Consider the following 22118-nt stretch of genomic DNA (forward strand, 5'->3'; position numbering starts at 1 on the left):
ATTTCTGCTCTACTGTATACTTAAGGTATAGAATTTCTTTTTCTTTTTCTTTTTTTTTTTTTTTTTTTTGAGACTGAGAGTCTCACTCCATCACCCAGACTGGAGTGCAGTGACGTGATCTCGGCTCACTGCAACCTCCACCTCCCAGTTTCAAGTGATTCTCCTGTCTCAGCCTCCCGAGTAGCTGGGATTACAGGCATGCACCACCATGCCCAGATAATTTTTGTATTTTTGATAGAGATGGGGTTTCATCATGTTGACCAGGCTGGTCTCAAACTCCTGAACTCAAGTAATGTGCCCACCTTAGCCTCCCAAAGTGCCGGGATTACAGGTGTGAGCCACCACGCCTGGCCTAGAAATATTTTTTGATTTAATGAGTTACTGCTTTTTTCTCTAAGGATTATTTGTGAGATGCTTGAAGATGCTTTACCAAAAACAGATTCTATTTAAAAATGTGTTTGGGTAATACCACCCCATTCCTCAAAGCCAGTGTAGTGTGATTCTCCATGAGGGTGATACATACACGATTTCACAAACTTATTTTTCTTTGGGAGACTTGTTGATGGAATGACTCATAGGATTAAAATTCTATGGAACACCTCTTGGGAAATGCTAGTGGAAACCGCCCTGGCTTTGCTTACTGCCTAGAATAGGGTCAGTGCTTAACAATGTGAGTTGAATGAATAATTAACTATCTGTTATTGCTCTGGTAAATTTCCAGGCTAATGATGTTGGCTTGTCTTCTTTCTCATCTTCTTGTAATCACATTATCTCTCTCTCTGTATCTCTCTCTGTATGTATCTCTCTCTCTCTCTCTCACACACACACACACACACACACACACACACACAATACACACACACAGATAAACCTGTCACCCTTGGATCCTACAGTGATTCTGACAGGACCCAAAAGTTCCAAATCATGTCCATGGAAATGTATTACTTAACAGAGATTTAGGGACTATGCAAATTTTATATTTTAATTTTTCTTAAAAGTTTTATTTTTAAATTTTTAAAAATATAAAAACAAGAATAAACACTCAGATATCACATGCCAGAATTTAGGATACTGAAGAAAGTATCAGTTGCCAGATAAACTTATTTTATGCAGGCTTCAGGGGAAAAAAAATAATCTCCTGTCATCTTTGTTTCATCTAAAAAGATACTGAGGATGAGTCAAGATGCCAACAACCTCATGCTATTTGCAACTACATATTTTGGGAATCAGGATTTTCTCAACTTTATACAACTAAAACAAAATATTGTAGTAAATAGAATACTAGGGTAACACGGGTTCTACAACTATCACCCTTAACTCTGGATTTTGAAATGTATGCATTCATAAAGTAAACTTACTGTTATCTCTGATGAACTGTAAATGTTATATATTTGACCTTATTTGAAGCATTCTGAGTGTTTAAAAACACTGTAACTTGTTTTATAGATGACACTGCTGCTTAATCTTCGTATTCCCAGCACCTATTGACAAATAGCCTGCGCTTCATGAACGCTGCCTGAACAAAAATAGTAGTAAGACAGAGTATGGAATGAAGAATGGGTCAGAGATAGTATTCAAAATATTCAGAATGAGGTTGTTGAAAGACACAAGCAGAGACAGAAGACTTGTCCTTTTCCTCTCATCTGCTTACCTGGAAAATAAGGAGGGCTTGCTCACAGGTAGGAATGCTCTCTGTACTCCTTCCCTGCAACTTCATGCCTGGGGTCTTCCACCAAGAGGAAGTGCTGTAAGTAGTGCTACCTAATGAACTGATTGTTGCCAGAGGTAAGAGGAATGGAAGGAAAAGGCTAAGAGCCTTGAATGTGGATGTAAATAATTTACCAAAGCGGGGAGGGGTGGGAGTCACTAATGATGTGTTAAAATGCAACAGTCCCTTCATGAAATATTCACCACTTTAAACACGTCTAATATTAAAGATTAAAAGTCCTGGGATTTGTCCTCGAGACTCCCAGGACTGATTTATGATCTGCCACAAGCCACAGGCCTCATGATTCATAATGGGAGAGGTAAAATAGTTACCTCTGGCAAAGGAGCAGGAAGTCAGGCTGGGGTGGACGAGGAGGGGCCAGCAAGGAGGATCCCTCTTGTTTATGGAAAGGGCAAAGGCTGAGGTCCCTATCTCTCCTGCAGTGACTCTGCAGGAAATAGCACAGTTCACTTCTTTCCTCTTTCTCTCGTTCTTGGAAATATTGGTGACATTGAGAAATTTATTCAGAAAAAGGGTGCTGCTATGTTTTTCTCGCCTCCTCATGCGCTTACCAGGCAAGTTTTCCCTGACTCAGAATGGATCATTAATTACTGATGCTCATTATACAACAAATATATATTTTGTAATTAAGAGGCATTCACCCTGGAGACCCCCATGAGGCTGCCTGGAGAACAGAAATTAGGCAGAGGGAAAAGCCCCTTGAGTGCTAGCAGCAGATGGACCCGGTCCCATCCTTTTGTTCTCTCCCTAGTTGTGTGGCCTTAGGGAAGTCGCCTTTTTGGTTTCAGCTTTCATTTACAGAATAGGAATGATAGCAATGTCCATCTCCTAGAGCTGATGTAAGAACAAATTGAAATAGTGAAGAATGAAGCGAGTGGCTCAGGTGACAATTAGCTGATGGTCATAGTACCCAGAAACTATGCACACTACATGGGTGCAATATATCCATGTAACAAACCTGCAAATGTACCCCCTATATAAATAAAAGTTGAATTAAAAAAAAAAAAAAAAAGAAATGTGTTTCCTTCCCTTTAATTCCAAGCTGGCCACTGGGTTCTGGTATATGTTTACATTCAGACAAAACTATCACCCCTAACTCCTTACATGTTAGACATGTAGAGACACAAATTACCTCCTTTTGGGGCCTTAGTTTCTCCTTCTGTAAAATGGAAAGTTGGAGTAGATCACTCATCACTTCTGAGCACCAAGAGTCAGCTGTTTGCATTGCCTTTCCAAATCCCTAACCTCTGCTTTCTGGATACTGTTTGTTTTAGTTTCAGCTGCAATCATTCTTAGCAGCAGCCTGGGTGTCTCTAGCAAGATCTCCATCAATGCCATAGGTATTGGCTTTATTGACTCCTGTTTCCTATTTTGCTGGCTCAGCTAAATCTCCACTATTTGCAACCAGGCATTTCCTTCTTGTCAGATGCAAAGCCTCTGACAGCCAGAGCTGAGGGTAATTAACCTCTTCCCTGGGTGACTCCTTTCTTCAACTCTGCTTCTGCACACCCAGAGCAGCAAGGCCCTCAAAGAACAGCTCTCTAGGGATGCATGTAACCATGCTGACTGTGAACTCCTATATGGGGATAGGGAACCCCCTATTCCTATAACTCTAGTGCCTTCCTTGCTCACCACTGCATCTCAGCACCTCCTGCATTGCCTAGTACAGAGTAGGGATTCAGTAAATAAATGCTAAATAGATGAAGGGATATATTTCACAATAGTGATGCCTATGCCAATGGAATAGGGCAATAATTTTTTACTTGCCTGTTCCCCCACTAAGCTGGGAATTTCTTGATTGCAAAAACATTTTCTTAATCATCCAGTATTCTAATAATTAGTATAATGCCTGATAAAGGGTAGGCAACTCATTTATTGAATGAATGAATGAATGAATGAGTGAATTCATACATATATCATGATTACCATGAATTTAGGCTGAGTTCATTTAGAATAACGATGACTCTGCTGAGGATTGGAAGAAACTTTCCATATCCAAGATAGGTATTTGCTAAGGAAACAAAGAGTGCAAACACAAGTGCTGATGAAATGTCAAAAATAGATTTCTATTTTACATCGGAGCAGAAAAGACCCTTAAAGATCAGCTAGTTCAAACTTTCCAGTTTCATTATTCAGAAGAGGAAACTCAAGCTAAGAGAGTAAAGGAGTTTGTCCAAATCACTGGCCTAGCCTCTGGGCCAGCCAGGATGGAAACCCAGGGCTCTTGGCCACCACTTCAGTGTCCTTTTGCTGCATTGGTGGTATCAATAGTTCAATGCATCCTGAAGTCTTTTGCAGCAATTTTTCTGTACATTTTTGACATTACCAAGTTTTCTAAAAATGAGAGCATTGACAAACAGGTATTATTTAAACAGTAAAATGAAATTGAAATACCCTTAAGTACATTAAAAACATACAAGTATATGTTGTTAGTAATGGAGACCTAAAAAAAAGAATTTACTGTCTTCACTATATCAGTTCTCATAAGGGAATTCAATTAGATGGTTTTCTATCTGGCTAGTTTCCAGAACTGTGTTATCAGCAGTAGATGAGTTGCGTTGGTTTTAAAAGATTTACTCTTCATGTCTCCTGGTTGCCATTTGTTGAGGTCTCTTTCTATGTTATATGCATTCTCAGTCCAGAAACTCTTGGGTAAAAACAACAAAACGCCTTGATCATGAACAATCTGTGTTCATCTCCTGTGAGGCTCTTCCAAACAGGACAATGCCTTCTTGTTAAACACATAAGGCCAGTAGGCTGGTGAAACAGTTCAGAGTGTGGGTGGGCCTTGAAATCATCATGTACTGCATTCAAATCCTGGATCTGCCTGCCACTTCAAGTTTGCAAGAACCTGATAAATTGATTCTTCTCTCCCTGAGCCTGTTTCCTTTACCTGTAGTGGAGCTGATATCATATACCTGTGGGAAGGATCAAGTACTGTACTTGAAAAATCCTCAGCACAGTCTTTGGCACATTTCTTCTTGCTGAGAACACAACAGCTGTTTGGGTTCATATAATTATTGTTCTTGGGTAGGAAAGGCCCATCCAGTATGTTGTTTTAGCAGAAAGGAAAGGTGCTTAGAATGAAAGATGGTCAAAAATCAAAGGTGTGCCCTTTGCAAAACCCAAAAGACCATAGTTACTTTATCTGTAATTTGGGGCGTTTTTTTTTTAAATTATTATTATTTTAGAGACAGGGTGTTGCTCTGTTGCCCAAGCTGGAGTTCAGTGGTGCAATCACGGCTCACTGCAGCCTTGAGCTTTTGGGCTCAAGAGATCCTCTTGCCCCAGCCTCCCAAGTAGCTAGGACTATCAGCACGTGCCATCATTCCCAGCTAATTTTTAATTTTTTTTGGTGAAATGAGATCTAACTATGTTGCAGAGGCTGAGATCGTGTTCAAATTCCAACAGTTTGAATGAGATAATCCCCAAAGCTGTTCCCGTGTTTCCAGAGCTACGAAGACATGTTGCCTGTGTCCATGGCAGCCCCTGCTGAAGGAGGTATGGGCACGGACAAGGCATAAGCCAGAGGCTGCTGCCTCCTCCATTCCAGCAGCACAGAGGAGCTCACGGCTTGCCCATGAGAGTGCAAAGCCTCCTTCATAAGCCATCCTGGCTGTCTGACTCCCCTCCCCAAACCCTGTCATTGTTATGATTCCATTTTCACTTGCTTCTAACTCAGTCATCACTTATCATCACTGGCCAGGGACGCTGCCTGCTGTTCACTTTCTTATTTACTCTTCTTGTCACTGTGGTTTGAAAAGACATCTCTCTGGGCCCTTACAGCAATAAACATGGAACCCTTCCCCATTCTGACTCCAAGTAAGCCACCTGGGCCTCTTCACCTCTGTAGCTCTGTAACTCAACTCAGGGCCAGGCACGTAGTGGGAAAAGCATGGGTTGGGCATAACATTATGAGGGTCTGCTTTGTGCTAAAAGTGGTGTGTGACATTTGACATGTGTCATTGCATGTCACAGCCTTGACTAGTACGAGGAGGAAGGTACTGATGCCCTCCTTGTAAAATAAGGAAACTGAAGCTAAGACTCGACTAGTCAGTTGCCCTAGGTCATAGGGCCAGGTCTCCAAAGCTCATGCTTGCTTACACCACCACAAACATCACAACAATAAACATAACCACAAGGACAATAACAAGGACAGCTGCCTTTGACAATGATCATGTGTGAGACACTGAGGGTCATTCCTCTGCAGTACTTAATTATGCATTCGCTTCTTTGCCATGGGTAATTGTGGGAAGAGTAAATTTTCTTTCCTGCCCTTTGTCTTCAGGCTTGGCATATTACTTGCTTTGGTCAATGGGATGATGACAGCCAGGACTTAAATAATCAACGTTGGAAATATATTTATGTGGATAGGCTTTCCCTCTTGTACTCCTGCCTTTTGCCATTAGAAAAAACATCTCCAGGCTGTGGCTGGTCCATGAAGGATGAGAGATGTGTGGAACAGATCTGGATTCATCCTCAGCTTAGAGCCAAGGGCAGCTGAGTCCTGGCTAGATCAGTCCACCCAGATGTGTGACAAAGGAGAAAAAGATGCTTACTTATAGTTGTTGACAATAAAATGTGATTGATATGCAGCACTATTTTGGCAAAAGTTTCTGATGTACTTTAAAGCTAGATGTCCACATTTCTATGAGTAATGGTACCAGTTTCTTTCCTAATTGGAAACTTCAGAAAAACTTCCAGCGGGGCCCTATTTTGCACCCTCAGCATCTGAGTGATATCTGAATCCCACTGATTCTACCGCTTTGGTTTTATCCAGACCCATTTATTCCCATCTGTCTTCTCTGCCACTGGCCTGGTTCAGGCCCTCAGCATTGTCCATGTGCTATGAACCTATTTTCTGGGTCCCTACATCTAATCTGACTGTTGGCCAGTTATCTTTTCAAAGAACAGCTGCACCCATGGCCTTCCCCAAAAACTCTCAGTGGTTTTCAGTTGCCTTCAGGGTAGAGGTCATATATCCCAGTCAAAGCCTTTCATCACTGGCCCCAGCCAATTTTTCCCACTTTATCAATAACTCTGCCTCCCTGTGACTTTTATGCTCCATTTTTTTCTGAGTCTATTGGTAAGAGCAGGGTCACTTGAGACCAGTCTTCAGACCCTGTGAAGCTTCTTTCAGCAGGTCTGCCTTGGTTCTACCCAGGGGTCCCACTCAGAGATCCCACTCAAGCAAAGCCTGAGCCCTGGAGAGAGACAAAGTCAATGAAGGAGACACTAAAGTAAGAGGGAGAGGAGAAAAGGGAAAATTAAGTGGCAAACAATTATTTTGTAAAAGAATGAGATAATCTGGGCACTGTTGAGTATAAGTAATGTCATCAGGGGATACATTTTACAGCCCTGAATCCTCTGCAAATCATTCTACCTTTCTGGACCTCAGCCTTCCCATCTGTAAAATGAGTGGGTAGTACTTGGATCTCCCACTTTTCCAAATCTTGTTCAAATTGCAGCCCTTGATTCTTCCTCTAATACAGTCTGGTCCAGTTTCTTGAAATCAGCATCTCTCTTATAATTCAGGAAGCAGGATAAGTTTGGGGGCTTGGGGGAACAGAGGCTTGCTTGGTAGGCAAAGAAACATGATTTGCGTGAAATAGCAAGAGGATATAATTAGAAGCTTTATGAAATGAGGAAGATTCTTTATAAGTCTACTCAGCCAAATGTATTGTGTGACGTGAGGTAGTTCCCTCCCTCCCTGGGGCTCAGTTTCTCTATCTGTACAGTGAGGAGGCTGGTCTTGACATCTGAGCAACTTCACATGGGTGTCTCTGATATCCCCTTCTTCCTTATACTGCTGGTGTGAGACCTTGCAACCTTGTTCTTCCCAAAGCACTGAGACAAACGTGGACTCTGCATTGTAGCTGCTGGCCCCTTATTGTCATTCATCAGCATGCCTCTGAGAGTACAAAGAAAAAATAATCAGAGGCCGAAAGGTTCTGGTGGCACAGGCTGGTGATCAGGTCTGATAAGAGATTAGAGTTCTTAATCAAGGCTACATGGGGGCTAATTGGTGTTGGCTCAGCTCATGTGGGCAGTCCATACGGGGTGGTCAGGCTGCTGAGAGGCTGCCAGCCAGGCCCCATCAGGGCCCCCACTCCAGGTTCTCAGCCAGGGCAACCCTTTCCACTGGCCCCATTCCCTTTCTTTCTAGCCTCTTCCACCTCTGAGTGCACCACAGACATGATTATATGTTATTAGTGTCTAGGAGAAAAGCATGTGGCAAAGAGCTTCCCGCAAAATCATGGCTGATTAAGGATGGAGTGGGGTGAAGAAATCTCACTAACAGCCTGGAATGGACACAGAACATGTATTTCCAACAATCCAGAAGGATCTGGCTTCAGCTGATGAACACAGGACGCTTAACATGGATGCACAGAGCTGGGCCTGCTGGTGAGAGGCTGGCTTCTCCTCACCCTCGCTGCACACCAGAGCCCTGCAACCTCTAAGCTTCTCAGAAGCACCAGGAAGGCATGGAGAGCAGAAGGATACAGCCTGGTAAGGGGAAAGGTGTTGGCCTGGCAACCAAGGCCACTGGAGGCTGAATCCTCTGTGGCCTGCATCAATCACTGCACCTCTGGGCCTCATCAGAAAACGGGCATCTTAAACTCAATTTTTAAAATTGTCACAAAGCTTGCAGACAATATATTAAAAACAGTTACTGCATCGCCAGACATGTAGGCAGCACTTGGTATGTTGCAGTGTCGTTATCGTGATTGCTGCCAGCACTGCTGTCCTTGCTGTGCTGTTGTCCAGGCTGCCCCCCCAACCCCCTGCAGTCACGTTTCCTCCTTGATTTGGTGTCCTTGCCCCTCTGGGCTGCAGCTGCCCTTCCAGGCTTCCTGCTGTGTTAGTTCCTCCTTTTCTCCCCCTGACCCGATTCATCTCTGGTCCAGATCTTACTGCTGCAGACCAGCTATGCTTCTCTGGATAATTACTCTATACCTGGCACAGGGGAGATGGAGGCAGAGAGATGAATCCATCCTATTTTTTCTACCTTCAAGCAGCTGGCATTAGCGTAGGAAGACTTGGAGGAAAATACATCACTGCACAAGGTGTGATTCAGGCTAGAAGAGGAGTGTGCAGGAGGTATAGCAGCCCAAAAGAGGATTGTTGAGCTCTGCCCAGGATGGGGGCTCACCAGTGAAAAGGGAGGGTAATAATAATAATGAGAGAAACCCCAGAGGGATAACTACCTGCCAGGCAGTGTGGGAAGTTCTTTGTTTAGATTAACTCACATGATCCTTCCAACAAACCTACGAAGTGGGCTCTATTACTAACCCCATCTTGCAGACGTGCAGACAGAGGCCCAGAGGGGTAGTACCCTGCTTGCTGAAGGTCACAAAGTCAAGTGTGCCAGAGCCAGAACTGGAATCCATCCAGCAACTGTGCTGCTCCAGAGATGGTGCTGCTGTCCTCAGGCTGCACTGACTCCCTTTTCAGGAGAATTAAGTGTTTTACAGAGAGAACAACAGGGATGAAAGCAGGCCACAGTGTGCGTGGAAAATGGTGGGCCCTTTTGCTTTGCTGGATCAGTGGGGCATACTCCAGGCACAGCCAGAAGGCTTAATGTGCACTGAGGAATCCTGCCCTGGTTCTGCAGGTATGAAGAAGCAGTCCCTGGAAACTGCCATAACCCCTCTGCAAAAATACAGTTGTGCCCCCTTATCTACAAAATGAGTTCCAACCCACCCAGTGGATGCCTGAAACTGTGGACAGTACTGAACCCTATTGATGTGGTTTGGCTCTGTGTCCTCAACCGAATCTCATGTTGAGTTGTAATCCCCAGTGCTGGGGGAAGGATCTGGAGGGAGGTGATTGGATTATGGAGACGGACTTCCCCCTTGCTGTTCTCATGATAGTAAGTTCTTATGAGATCTGGTTGTTTAAAAGCGTGTAGCCTTAATCAAGGCTACATGGGGACTAATTGGTATTGGCTCAGCTCATGTGGGCAACCCATGTGGGGTGGCCAGGCTGCTGAGAGGCTGCCAGCCAGGTCCCATGAGGGCCCCTGCTCCAGATTCTCAGCCAGGGCAACCCTTTCCACTGGCTCCCTTCACTCTCTCTCTCTCCTGATCTGCCATGTGAAGATTGTGCCTGTTTTCCCTTCACCTTCTGCCATAACTGTAAGTTTCCTGAGGTCTGCCAGCCATGCTTCCTGTACAGCTTGTGGAACTGTGAGTCAATTAAAGCTCTTTTCTTCATAAATTACCCAGTCTCAGGTAGTTCTTTATAGCAGTGTGAGAACAGACTAATGAACCCATATTTACTATGTTTTTTCCTATATGTACATACCCATGATAACATTTAATTTATAAATTAGGCACAGCAAGAGATTAAGAACAATAAATAAAAATAAAATAGAACAAGTATAACAATACACTGGTATCACTACTCTCGCACTTGGGGCCATAATTAAGTAAAATAAGGATTATCCAAACACAAACACTGTGACACCTTGACAGATCTGATAACTGAGATGGCTACTAAGTGACTGACCAGCAATTAGCATATACAGCTTGGATACTATGGAAAAGGGAATGATTCATATCCTGGTGGGATGGAGCAAAATTGTGTGAGATTTCATCACACTACTCAGAATGCAGCCCAATTTAAAAGTTATAAATTGTTTATTTCTGGTATTTTCCATTTAATATTTTCAGACCGCAGTTGACTGTGGGTAACGGATACTGTAGAAAGTGAAACTGTGGATGAGGGGGAACTACTGTAGTCATTCCCAAATGCTGAATTCAGTTGTTAGGGTGGTGAGAGACAAATTTAAAAGTAGAGAAGACAGGCAGTGGAGTCAGAATGGAATTAGAGCTATGCATTTGCCAATTAATAGCTCAGTGACTTTGTAAAACTTCCTGCCTCCACCCAAGATTCAGCTTCCTTATTTCTAAGTTAATCATGCCTGCCCTTCTCATGGAGCAACATAAAAAATGGGCTCCATAAGTATCACCTGCTATTGCTATGACTATTATTAGGGAGCTGGTGGCTTTAATGTTCTTTCCTGGCCATGACTTTTATTCCAGACCTCTTGGTTATCACTTAGAAAAAGGAAGATACTAAAAGATGCTCATGAAGTTTGTTAATCATGATCACTTTTGATCCACCTTTTTGCCTTTAATCCACCTAACCACCCTGTGAAGCAGGTGCTCATGTCCTGATTTTATACAGGAGGAAACTGAAGCCCCAAAGTGTTAAATGACTTGACCTCAGTTCATATAGCAAGAAAGCAACAGGGTCAAGATTGGAACCCTGACCTGCTTGACTCTGAAGTCAGAGCCCCCCACCTCAACTGTACCATATAAGATTAATGAACTCAGCATAACCTAGTGTCTCATCAAAATGCCCTTTGCGATCCTACTTGGCCATCTACTATACTTCTATAGGAGCTTAAAGGAATGTAGATGAGATCATGCTATGTGGTTGTCCACTTCATGGGATCCTGGAGCTCTCTTTTCCTGCAAGTTTCTGGGTGGCCTTACTCAAGTCATCTCCTCTCCCTGAGTTTCATCATGTTGACCTAAAAGACGGGGAACACAACTCTGTTCTCCCTTATTCATGAGAATGCCATGGGGATAAAATATATGCTTAAACCATTCAGAACACATGATGATTAATAATTCAATTCCCCGCCTGAACAAAACCTGAAACAGCAAAGTGAAATACACAAAATAAATTAAGCCAAGGGTAATTATTCATTTTGCAAAAGGGTTCTTCACTCCACAGAAGAGACTCATTGATATTTTTTTTTCCCAAGCAGCAGCTATCTTCGGGAATTTAAAATTAAATTCCATTTATACAATTATAGAAAGAATACTAACGATTTTCTGGAGTGCACTTTGAGTGCAATGGGCCATACCTGTGTGTCCTGCCCATGGCATCAGACAAGGCAGTCTAAAGACCCAGAAGGGGTCAGAGAGGAGTGGGACCCTTGCTTTTCTCTAGTTAGGAATTTGAGAAAAAAAGAAGAGAAGCTGGATTATGTGCTTTTTCTGAGGGTTTCCTTTCTCAGCCTCAATTGCAGGCAGATGGTCAGGGTCACGACTAGCTTCCCCAGGACAAGAGGATTGCCATTTCCAGTCCCTTCCATCTGGAATAGTATACCATTTTATATAATGTGTACATTCAGCTGAACCCAGCTAATTTTCACTTTGCTAATCTCATTTCTGATTATATTCGGGTTTTTTTTTTTTTTTTTTTTTTTTGATGAAGTTTTGCTTTTGTCACCCAGGTTGGAATGCAATTGTGCAATCTCGGCTCACTGCAACCTCCACCTCCTGGGTTCAAGCGATTCTCCTTCCTCAGCCTCCTGAGTAGCTGGGATTACAGGCACCTGCCACCAGGCCCAGCTAATTTTTGTAATTTTAGTAGAGACAGGGTTTCGCCATGTTGGCCAGGTTAATCTCAAACTCCTGACCTCAGGTGATCTGCCTGCCTCGGCCTCCCAAAGTGCTGGGATTACAGGCATGAAACACCATGCCTGGCCCCCTGCCCTGCTTCTGCTTTGTTTTCTCTCTCTCTCTTCATCTCTGCCTCTCTTTCTGTTTCTCAACATTGGTTTTTGTCACAGCCTCGGTTTCTCTCTTTGGTCTCTGCTTCTGTTTTTTCTTTCTCACTGTGTGCCTATGTTCTTTACTATTTGTCTTTCTCTATGTCTCCTTTTCTTTTAGAATGCTCTTCAGTAAAAATAACTTGAGTTTAGAGTCAGAGAGGTCCAAGTAAAATCCCCAAATCCATTTTAATTTCCTTATCCACAAACATAAAAGACAAAAATTATGGTCTGCCTACTTTAAGGTTCAATATGAAGATGAAATAAGACATGGCATGTAAAGGTGCCACCAAAAAGAGTACAGTCATTTCCTGTTAAATCAATTTCCCCCTTCCTTTCTTCTTTAAAGTTCTTTTGTTTGTTTGTTTGCTTTTAAGACAAAGTCTCGCTCTGTCACCCAGGCTGGAGTGCAGTGGCACGATCTCGGCTCCTGCAACCTCCGCCTCTTGGATTCAAGCGATTCTCCTGCCTCCGCCTCCCAAGTAGCTGGGACTACAGGCATGCACCACCATGCTCAGCTATTTTTCTATTTTTTAGTAGAAATGAGGTTTCACCATGCTGGCCAAGCTGGTCTCGAACTCCTGGCCTCAAGTGGTTGATCTGCCTCCTTCAGCCTCCCAAAGTGTTGGGATAACGTGCGTAAGCCACCACATCCAGCCTTTCTTAGAGTTCTTTAATTTCCCTTCTTTCTCTTCCCTTGTCTTCCCTTCCATTCACTCCACTGCCTTTGCACCACTCTCAAACAAGCAAGCACACTACAGCCCCCACTTTCTGGCAATGATTTAATTGCAGAACAGTGCAGGTTCCCATTACCAAGGCTCTCATTCTTTTACAAAACACTTTTATAGTACATTTCCTGGGATATGATGGAGAATCATTGTGAGTCATTAAAATTAAGCAACGTGTGTCTAAGCAGCCTGCATCAGGCTTCACTACAGAGTCACGTTTCATTGTTAGGTTCACTTCCGGCCATTGGAGAGCGTGATGGGCTGTTCACACCACACTGGGTAAGGTCACCTGAACTTACCTGAGTTGTGTGGGACATTTTGAATTCGAGATGCCCTGTCCAAAGGAAGAGTCCTGGTGTTAGCAACATAAATCCATACCCCAACTGCCCATCACACCCTCCCATTTTCTGGTAGAAACTCAAACCATCTAGTGAAATTTTAATGAAGAGACCATTCAACATTGTAGCCAAAAGGCAGGGACATAACAGACCATTCATCACAGTAGCCAAAAGGTGGGGACACACACACACATACACACACAAACACATATTCCTCCTTCTATTCAGAGGCCTTTAGTCATCCACACTGAATCAAATGCTGCCTTCGGTCAAGCAAAGGGAGAGAGGATAGTGTGCTGCAATGGGCAGGCTCCCTACAGGCAGTATCAAATAACCAGAAAAGGCAAGTGCTACTGCTAAGTGCTGCATTTTAAATGGTTTCCTAGAGGTCCCTTCTGCACAGAAATCTGTCATCATGCCTTCCATTTCATCACGATTAAGTCTTTTGTGTGTTAAGTATTGCCAGCATTGGGGGGTTCTTTTTGTCCCTGATTCAATAATTCCCATATGTTGAACACATATCTTTTCCATATAATGTAGCAGGTACTTTGTACTGATAATAATTGTCACAATAACTTACCAAAGGTGAATACTTCTCCCTCTTATTAAAAAAAAAAAAAAAGCAGAAAATTGAGGCTTGGAGAAATTAAGTGATTTGCTCAAAATTATACCAACAGTCAGGGGCAGAGCTCCTGCTAAGCCTCCACCAGTGGTTCCCCCTTGCATTCAGGACAAGATTTCAGCCCTGGTCTGAATGATTTCAGTCCTAGGCTCTTTCCATGTTGCCCTGACTGCCTCTCTAAAAAACAAAACAGAGCCCAGCATTCATGCAGCTTGATCATGAGGTCTTGCAAGGGGCCAGTGGTGTCTCTTTTGCTTCTCTCCCTGGCGACTGTCTCAATCTTCAGGCTCAGTCAATGTCTATGAAACAAAGACATTAATGAAGCTTATGAGGAACACACATGCCCCAGATCCTCTGCACTGAAACACTTATTTATATGAATGAGTGTACCTTAGCATACCCCTTCAAGACAAGCCCAGAAAAGCAATGCCAGAAACCAGCACCACCTTCACGTGTGGCAAGAGGCCATGCAAAAGGTAATGGCTCAAGTTTGGAGCTGGGAGGATGGGGGTTTACATCCCAAGGATAAAATATTTTGACTGCTTAATATGTTCTCAAGAGGAAGAAAATTAAGCACCATTATGGTAGTGTTGCAACCTCCTCTCTGCCACTAAGTTACTGAATTACTAAATGAACCCTCCCAAAACCTCAAGCTAATCAGGTGTAGAAGGAAGCCTTGGGCCAGATAATCTGTAGGGCTCCTCCCACCCCTGGAGCCTTTTGTTATATGCCTCCACAGTGCCCAGCCCTACTTGTCATCTCAGCAGAGTCTTTAAAGGCTTCTCAGGAGAAGGGGTAGAGAGGCAAAGTTCATTAATTAATATTTTTCCCCTCCACATTTAAGAGGGCATGTAGAATTGTGTAAGGACAGGGTTATCACCTAAAACTGAGTGCCTCCTTGAAGTTTTTGCCTGAGGCGCCTCATTCAGTTCATTCTGGTCCCAGCCCTGCTTGACAAAAGGATCAGCAAAGCTCCATTCACCCTCTCACTTGTATCACATACCTGCTTCAGTGTTTCTCTTCTCCTTTCACCCCGAGTTGTTGTTGTCATCTCCTAGGTCCTATCTTTAGAGATGGTATAAAAACTGGGTCTTGGGCTCAAACACATGAGGGACACACAACTAGCAGATTCCTCAACTCTGATGTCAAAGCATGAAATCAGTTCACCAGAACCTCCCTGGGGCATAGACAGCAGCTTCTTTTGCTAACTACCTCCAATACTGAGCACAATGCCTGGCACATAAGTGATGCACACTAAATAATAGCAATGAATGAAATGCAATATCTGGATTCTGAATGCTTCTTTCTGCCTTGGCTTTTCCCGCCCTGATCCAAGCCACCACCATCTCTGGCATCACATCAGTCTTCCCATCAGTCTCCCTTCCAACATGTTTACCTCTGTTCCTACAGATGTTTCCTCAGTAGAGATGCCAGAGTGATACTCTTAAAATAGAAGTTAGATGACGTCACCCCTCTGCTCAGACTTCTCCAGTGGTTCCCCATTGCATTCAGGGCAAATGAAAATGCTAATGTTTTTACAATATTCTGCAAGACCAACTCAGGGGTTCTGGCCCTCTGAAAGCTCTGGGATCCCAACTCCTAATATCCTTCTAATACCCAGTTCAACCTAGCACATTAGCCTCTATGATCTTCCTCAAATATGCAAGGCACAATCACCCCTGTGAGCCTTTGCACAGGCTGTTCCCTTTACCTACACTATGCTTTCCCCAGATACCCACAAGGCCTGCTTTGCTCCCACACCTTTTCGGTTGTGCCTGTCTTGAACAGTCTGCTCAAATTTGCAACCATTTCTGCAACATGTACAGCCCTCTCTTTCTGCAGGCTTCACACACACACACACCCACACACAGAGACACCCCCTCATCTTCTAACATGTGATACACTTTATCATGTTATTCACTATAATTTTATTACTATATATAGTATATACAGCAATACAATTTCATTACTATAGATACTATATATAGTAATAAAATATGTTACTATATAAAGTATATATACTATATATAGTAATAAAATATATAAATTACTATATTTAGTATATACAGTAATAAAATATATTTAGTAAATAACATGATAAAGTGTATCACATATTATATATAGTACATTATATATTTCTACATATTCATATACTGTATATATGTATATACAGTATATATGTATATATAGCACTTTATATATGTATGTACGTACTATATATAATGTACTATATACAGTATACTTTATATAGTATGTACATGATATATATATATATTTTAACTATATTACTATATATATTTTAGCTCTGTGCCTGTCCCCTGCCCCGCAAGAATGTAAGTTACATGATGGCAGAGATTTTTTTGTTTTGTTTTGTTTTGTTTCTTCTGTCAGAGCCTCACATCCTGGCTAAATTAGGTGCTTGATAAATATACACTGAACGTTGAATGAACAAATACATGAATGAATGAATAAATACCAAAGCGATTTTTTTCAACTTGGACATCAAAGCATTAAATGAATTCAATAGACCAGGAATTGGCAAAATTTTTCTGTAAAGAGCCAAATGACAAATATGTTCAGGTTTACAAGCCACAGGGTTGTGACTACTCAATTCTGATGTTGTAGCACAAATGCTGTCATGGACAATATGTAAGCTAATGAGCATGGCTGTGTTTAAATAAAAACTAATTTACAAAAAAAACAGCAGTTGGCCTATAGGCTATAGTTTGCTGACTCCTGCACTGGACTAAACACTATTAGGTAAGGCAGTGGGTCTGAATTTTCTTCCTGTTGAATATCAGTACATAAACACAGCACAGTATCTAACACAGCATTGCCACTCAATAAATATATTGAATGAAATGAAATATATATGAAATGTAGTTCTGCTCTTCACTCTGTCACAGCACTGTCTAAGTGAGGTTGTTGCAACAATGGAAATGCTCTGTATCTCTCCAATATGAAAGCCTCCAGCCAGATGTGACTGCTGAACACTTCAAATATGGTGAATGTGACTGAGGAGCTAAATTTTACATTTTATTTCATTTTAATTAATTTACATTTTAATTTAAATGGCCAATAATGGCTAATAGCTACTGGATTGGACAGTGGAGTTCTGTCACATAATTCTCTTGCTTCATGATTCAGTTCTATTATCTTCCACCCCCACCAGAGGAAGCCTTCCCTGATTGCTAAGGCTCACAATAACTTTTTTAGGATATATTCATTTCACTCAATCCATGTTTTAGTCACAGCTATAATAATACTGAATGTTTGTTGAGTTTTAAGTACCAAGTATTGTGCTCAGTGCATAATACACTTTATCTAGCTCAGTCCTCATAATTACCCTCCAAGGACTGCCATGTTGATATTCTTACCACTGTTTTACCTCTGAGAAAAACAGAAGTGTAGGAAGGGTGAGCAAAGTGTCCAAAGGTGTGCAGGACCCAAGTGGGCTGGGACTTGAATCTTCATCCATTTGAATCCAGAGTGCAAATTCTTGACCACCACGAGATGCTTATTAAGTGTAAACACTTGTGTTAGTACAAGTTTCTTGTGTGCACTTGTTATCTATCCTTCAAGAGATCAGGAATCAGTGGTCTTCCTCATTCTACATATTTCAAAGCCAGAACACTGGCTTTCAATAAAGATTTTCAGTATACAGAATTTCAGAGCTGGAGAGTACTCAGGGAAAATCTAATGGAAACACCCTTTGTATTATAAATAAAGAATATGAGGCCCATAGAGAAAAGGGAATTTGTCAAAGGTCATACCATGGGTAAATTACAACGCTGGGATTAGAGGCCATGGAGTTTTTCTCTGAATTCAATATTTCATCTTTCATGCACTCATTCCACCATTCATTTTTAAACATCAACAGTGTGTTAGACAATGGGTTGGGTATGAGGAAAAAGCAGTGGATAATGCAGAGACAATCTTTGCCTTTATAAGGCACACAGTTTTTTAGATAGCTAGCAATTGAACAAAGAATGACATAAATAAATGTATCATTCAAGGTTGTAATTATGTGCTGATAGCATAGGATTGTGGTTTAGAGGGTAAATTCTGAGGCCAGACTTCTAGGTTTCAAATCTAGACACCATAACTTCCTAAATGACTTTGGAAAAAATCCATTAACTGTGATTTAGTTTCCTCGCTTGTAAAATGAGACAATAACACTATTTCATTACATTAATTCTAAGGCATGCAACTTCTCACATTTTATTTTTATTTCCATTTTTATTTAATTTATTTATTTTTAGATATAGGGTCTCACTCTGTAACCCAGGTTGGATTGCAGTGGTGTGATCATAGCTCACTGACACTTTGAACTCCTAGGCTCAAGCACTCTGCTCACCTCAGCCTGCAAGTGGCTAGGACTACAGGTGCATGCCACCATGCCTGGCTAATTTTCTTAAATTTTTTTAGAGACAGGGTCTCAGTATGTTTCCCAAGCTGGTCTTGAACTCCTGGCCTCAAGTGATCCTCCCACCTTGGCCTCCCAAAGTGCTGGATTACAAGTGTGAGCCACCACACCCAGCCCCCATATTTTAATATTCCTAAAAGGAGGACTTATCTGATAATTATTAGTATAGTATGGTATAGTATGATTATTATTATTGGCATCATTTTTTCTTAGTGGTACATAAACTATACACACATGCATATGTGTCTTAATTTATTTAAAATATAATAGCATCTACCTCATATAATTATTGAGAGATTAAATGAGATAATATATGTGAAGGCTTTGAAGAGTGGCTGACACAGTTACCACTGTATAAATGTGCACCATTATTGCTATTTACTATAAAGGAACAATAGCACTAATGGAGCATAATGCATTGGGGAAATAAACTAGTACAGAAAGTCACTTCCTTGAGGAAGTGACATTTTAAGTTGAAACAAGAAGGATAAGGAGGAGTGAACCAACTAAAGAATATAGTTTATAAGAAGTGGGGCTGGATGAGGAACAGATTGTCCCATGCAGAAGAAACAGCACCATCACTAATGCTATTACATTGGCTAGAAGAAATGGCTCCCCATTAACAAATATGGAACTCTTTACAACATGGCTTTATATCCTAATAGCACTCTCAATTCCAACCTAGGCTTCATTATTATATTTTTTCCCATACTTTTTTTTATTGATAATATATTTATTGTAAGGTTTTGCATGTATATTTAGAACCTTCCTGGATTTATTTTTTAAATAGTAGGACATATGCCATTTTTAGAAGACCAATATATTTTTTAACACATTTTTTAGATAAAATTAAATATAGTCTCTAATTTAAATGTCAGTAGATTATATTTATGATGTTAAAATCTGGTCTTAAAAGCAGAGCACTTCCCTTTTTTGGTACCTATAATCATCAGAAATACCTCAGGCTACCTTCTTCCTATATGCAGCTTTGTGGTGTGAGATTTCAGATCTCTGACAACCTTTTTTCTTTCAAGTTCAGAAGCAAAGGTTGCCTTGGACTTTCAATGGGACTGGCAAGTTCCCAATAAGAAAAAGTTTTCATAGTCTCTTTTGTAGTTTACCCTAACCTTCTTGACCTTCTAAATTTTTGAACAGTCAGGCCTGTTGCTTGCTTTGCAGGCTCCCTGAAATTTTATGACCCCATCCTAGACACAGATTGTCCTTTCTTAAAAGACCTTAAACATCTTCTACAACATAACATTTTACAACACATTTAAACCAAATATATCAAGACTACCAAACAGAGATAAAAAGTAGTTTCCCTACAACTCGTACATGCTGTCACAGTTCCTTCTACCTCTCAGTTCTGTATTGTTTCCCTGCCCTCAATTTAATTCAGTATTTTTGTTTTTTTCAAGTCAACTTATTCTGTAAATTCTTTGTCCAAAGGATTCATGCCTGCCTCTGAGAATTCTATACAAATACCTATCAAAGGGGGAATCCCAGAATGCCTTTCTTTTCTCAATGCTAAGCAAATTTCCTCACATGCTAACTCCTTAAAACAGTAGCTTGGCCAAATCTCAGAAGTAATACTTAGTAAATATATGACCTTAAGAATGTCAATCAACTACTTTAAGACACAGCTACTTGTATTGAAGCAACAATAACTACCTAGAAGTGTTATTATAATAACTGAGAATAGCTATATAAAGTCTTTGCATGGTGTTTGGTATACAATAAGTGCCTAATAATTTTAGATGTTGTTATTGTCACTTCAGTGTTCATGTACTTCTTGATATCTCACTAAAATTCCATTGTACCTCTTTTTAACTATTAGCTGTTTTCTAACACTCCATCTGCTATATATAGATAATGAATCTGCATCAAATGGATTAATCTGATGAGAGAAATGGGATTTATGAGTTACTGACTTGTTCCATGGAATGTAAGCAGAAAACTTTGGTTTCTTGTCGGTTCAATTACTTTTGTTGGAAAATATTTTAAAAAGCTTAATTCCGTTATCTTTCATGTCTGAATAACAAGGTATCATGTTCATTAATCGATAATAAATTCAGATGAGTTCTGTTTAATTCAGGTTCTAGTAAAGTTCATGACAAATGAGTGGTGAGGTGGAGAGCAATATGGGTTCTGAGGATCAGAGGGACTCGTTTCATGGAGGATATCCCCAGTTGAGGCTCTCTGGACTCATTTGTATATGACTAATTCTAAACATATAAAGGACAGAGTTTACCTTATTTGAGTTCAGAAAAGACCAGTGCTGCCCAAGTCAGAGGAGAAGGTGAGTTTCAGAAAAGGATTAGGTATCTCTGAGAAAGTCTTTATTTAGCAAACACACACTTTAGCCAGTGTTGTCAGCACCCTGAGAACTCTCCATGGTGCTGACACAAGAAGCCTACACCTTACTCATTGAACAAGCCTTGACACTTTAGCAGCTGAAACTTGATTTTCATCCATCCATCCATCCATCCATCCATCAACCCACCCATTCATCCATCCAAGAAAAGATGTATTGATACAGGAACTGTTTCATTTCCAGATACAGCAATAAACAAGGTGAGCAAAGACCAAGACTTTCTATAATGTATATACCCATATACAAATATCCCCTCTACAGTCTGCCAAAAAGTTGGTTCTCTATAAACAAATACCAGCATATTTTACTGTGGATTTTACCTACTCATTGCCATACTTCAATATATATGCTCTACCACCTAGAAAGCCCTAAAGATACCATTCCCTTCAAAACAGGGAATTTCTCCATCACTGTAGATTCTTGGAATTTATAGCTTCATAAAAATCCAGTATCCCTTTAAACTTTAGTAACATAGAGCTCAGCAAATACTAGAAACAATCTGTAAACATTAGAAATATTTAGTACAATATAAGATTGCTATATGACATAACCACATACAGTGTATTCTCATTTCATATCTTACTACAAATGAAAAGTGGCTGCTGAAGACATGGAAATAAACTGAATGTAATGGTGAACATGACTGAAGTTCATATCAATTGTGGAAATAAAATTCAATTTTCTATAAATGCCATTTACAAATTGTTTCAATCATACTTACATGCTAAGTTATCAGTGCTTAAAAGGTCATAGAAACATGGATTTTGAGCTGGAGAATATCCTAGAAATTATTTAGACTTTTAATTTGTATCTTGCCACTAATTTACGGTGTGACACAGGGCAATGTGCTTAGCCTTGGTGGGTCTTGGTCTCCTCATTTTATTACACTAGATGATGGCTAGGAACTCTTCTTGCACTAAAAGTATGTCCCCACTCGTTGCTTTGTTGAAGAAAAGGAATCTGAAGTTCACAGTGTGTGACATACTCAAGGTCGAATGGCAAATTTATGGCAAAGTTGACATTAGGGTTGAAGGTTGAAGGTTAATAATTATTTTCTTTCTTTCGTCTTTCTTTCTTTTTTTTTTTTCTTTTTTTTTTTGGACAGTCTCACTCTGTCACCCAGGCTGGAGTGCACTGCTGCAATCTCAGCTCACTGCAACCTTCGCCTCTCAGGCTCAAGCAATTCTTGTGCCTCAACCTCCCAAGTAGCTGAGATTATGGGCATGTACCACCACGCTCAGCTAATTTTTGTATTTTTAGTAGAGACAGAGTTTCACAGTGTGGGCCAGGCTGGTCTCGAACTCCTGGCCTCAAGTGATCCACCTGCTTTG

The 22118-nt window shown here is 41.0% G+C and overlaps 1 protein-coding gene across 2 annotated transcripts in view; it reads right to left on the minus strand.

Moving 5' to 3' along the window:
- Nucleotides 1-22118, minus strand: part of ASTN2 (astrotactin 2) — a 997527-nt gene that overhangs the window by 561234 nt on the left and 414175 nt on the right. The gene's annotated exons all lie outside the window — the stretch shown is intronic.

This window comes from Pongo abelii, chromosome 13 (assembly GCF_028885655.2).
Source record: "Pongo abelii isolate AG06213 chromosome 13, NHGRI_mPonAbe1-v2.0_pri, whole genome shotgun sequence".
Classification (NCBI taxonomy): Eukaryota; Metazoa; Chordata; class Mammalia; order Primates; family Hominidae; genus Pongo; species Pongo abelii.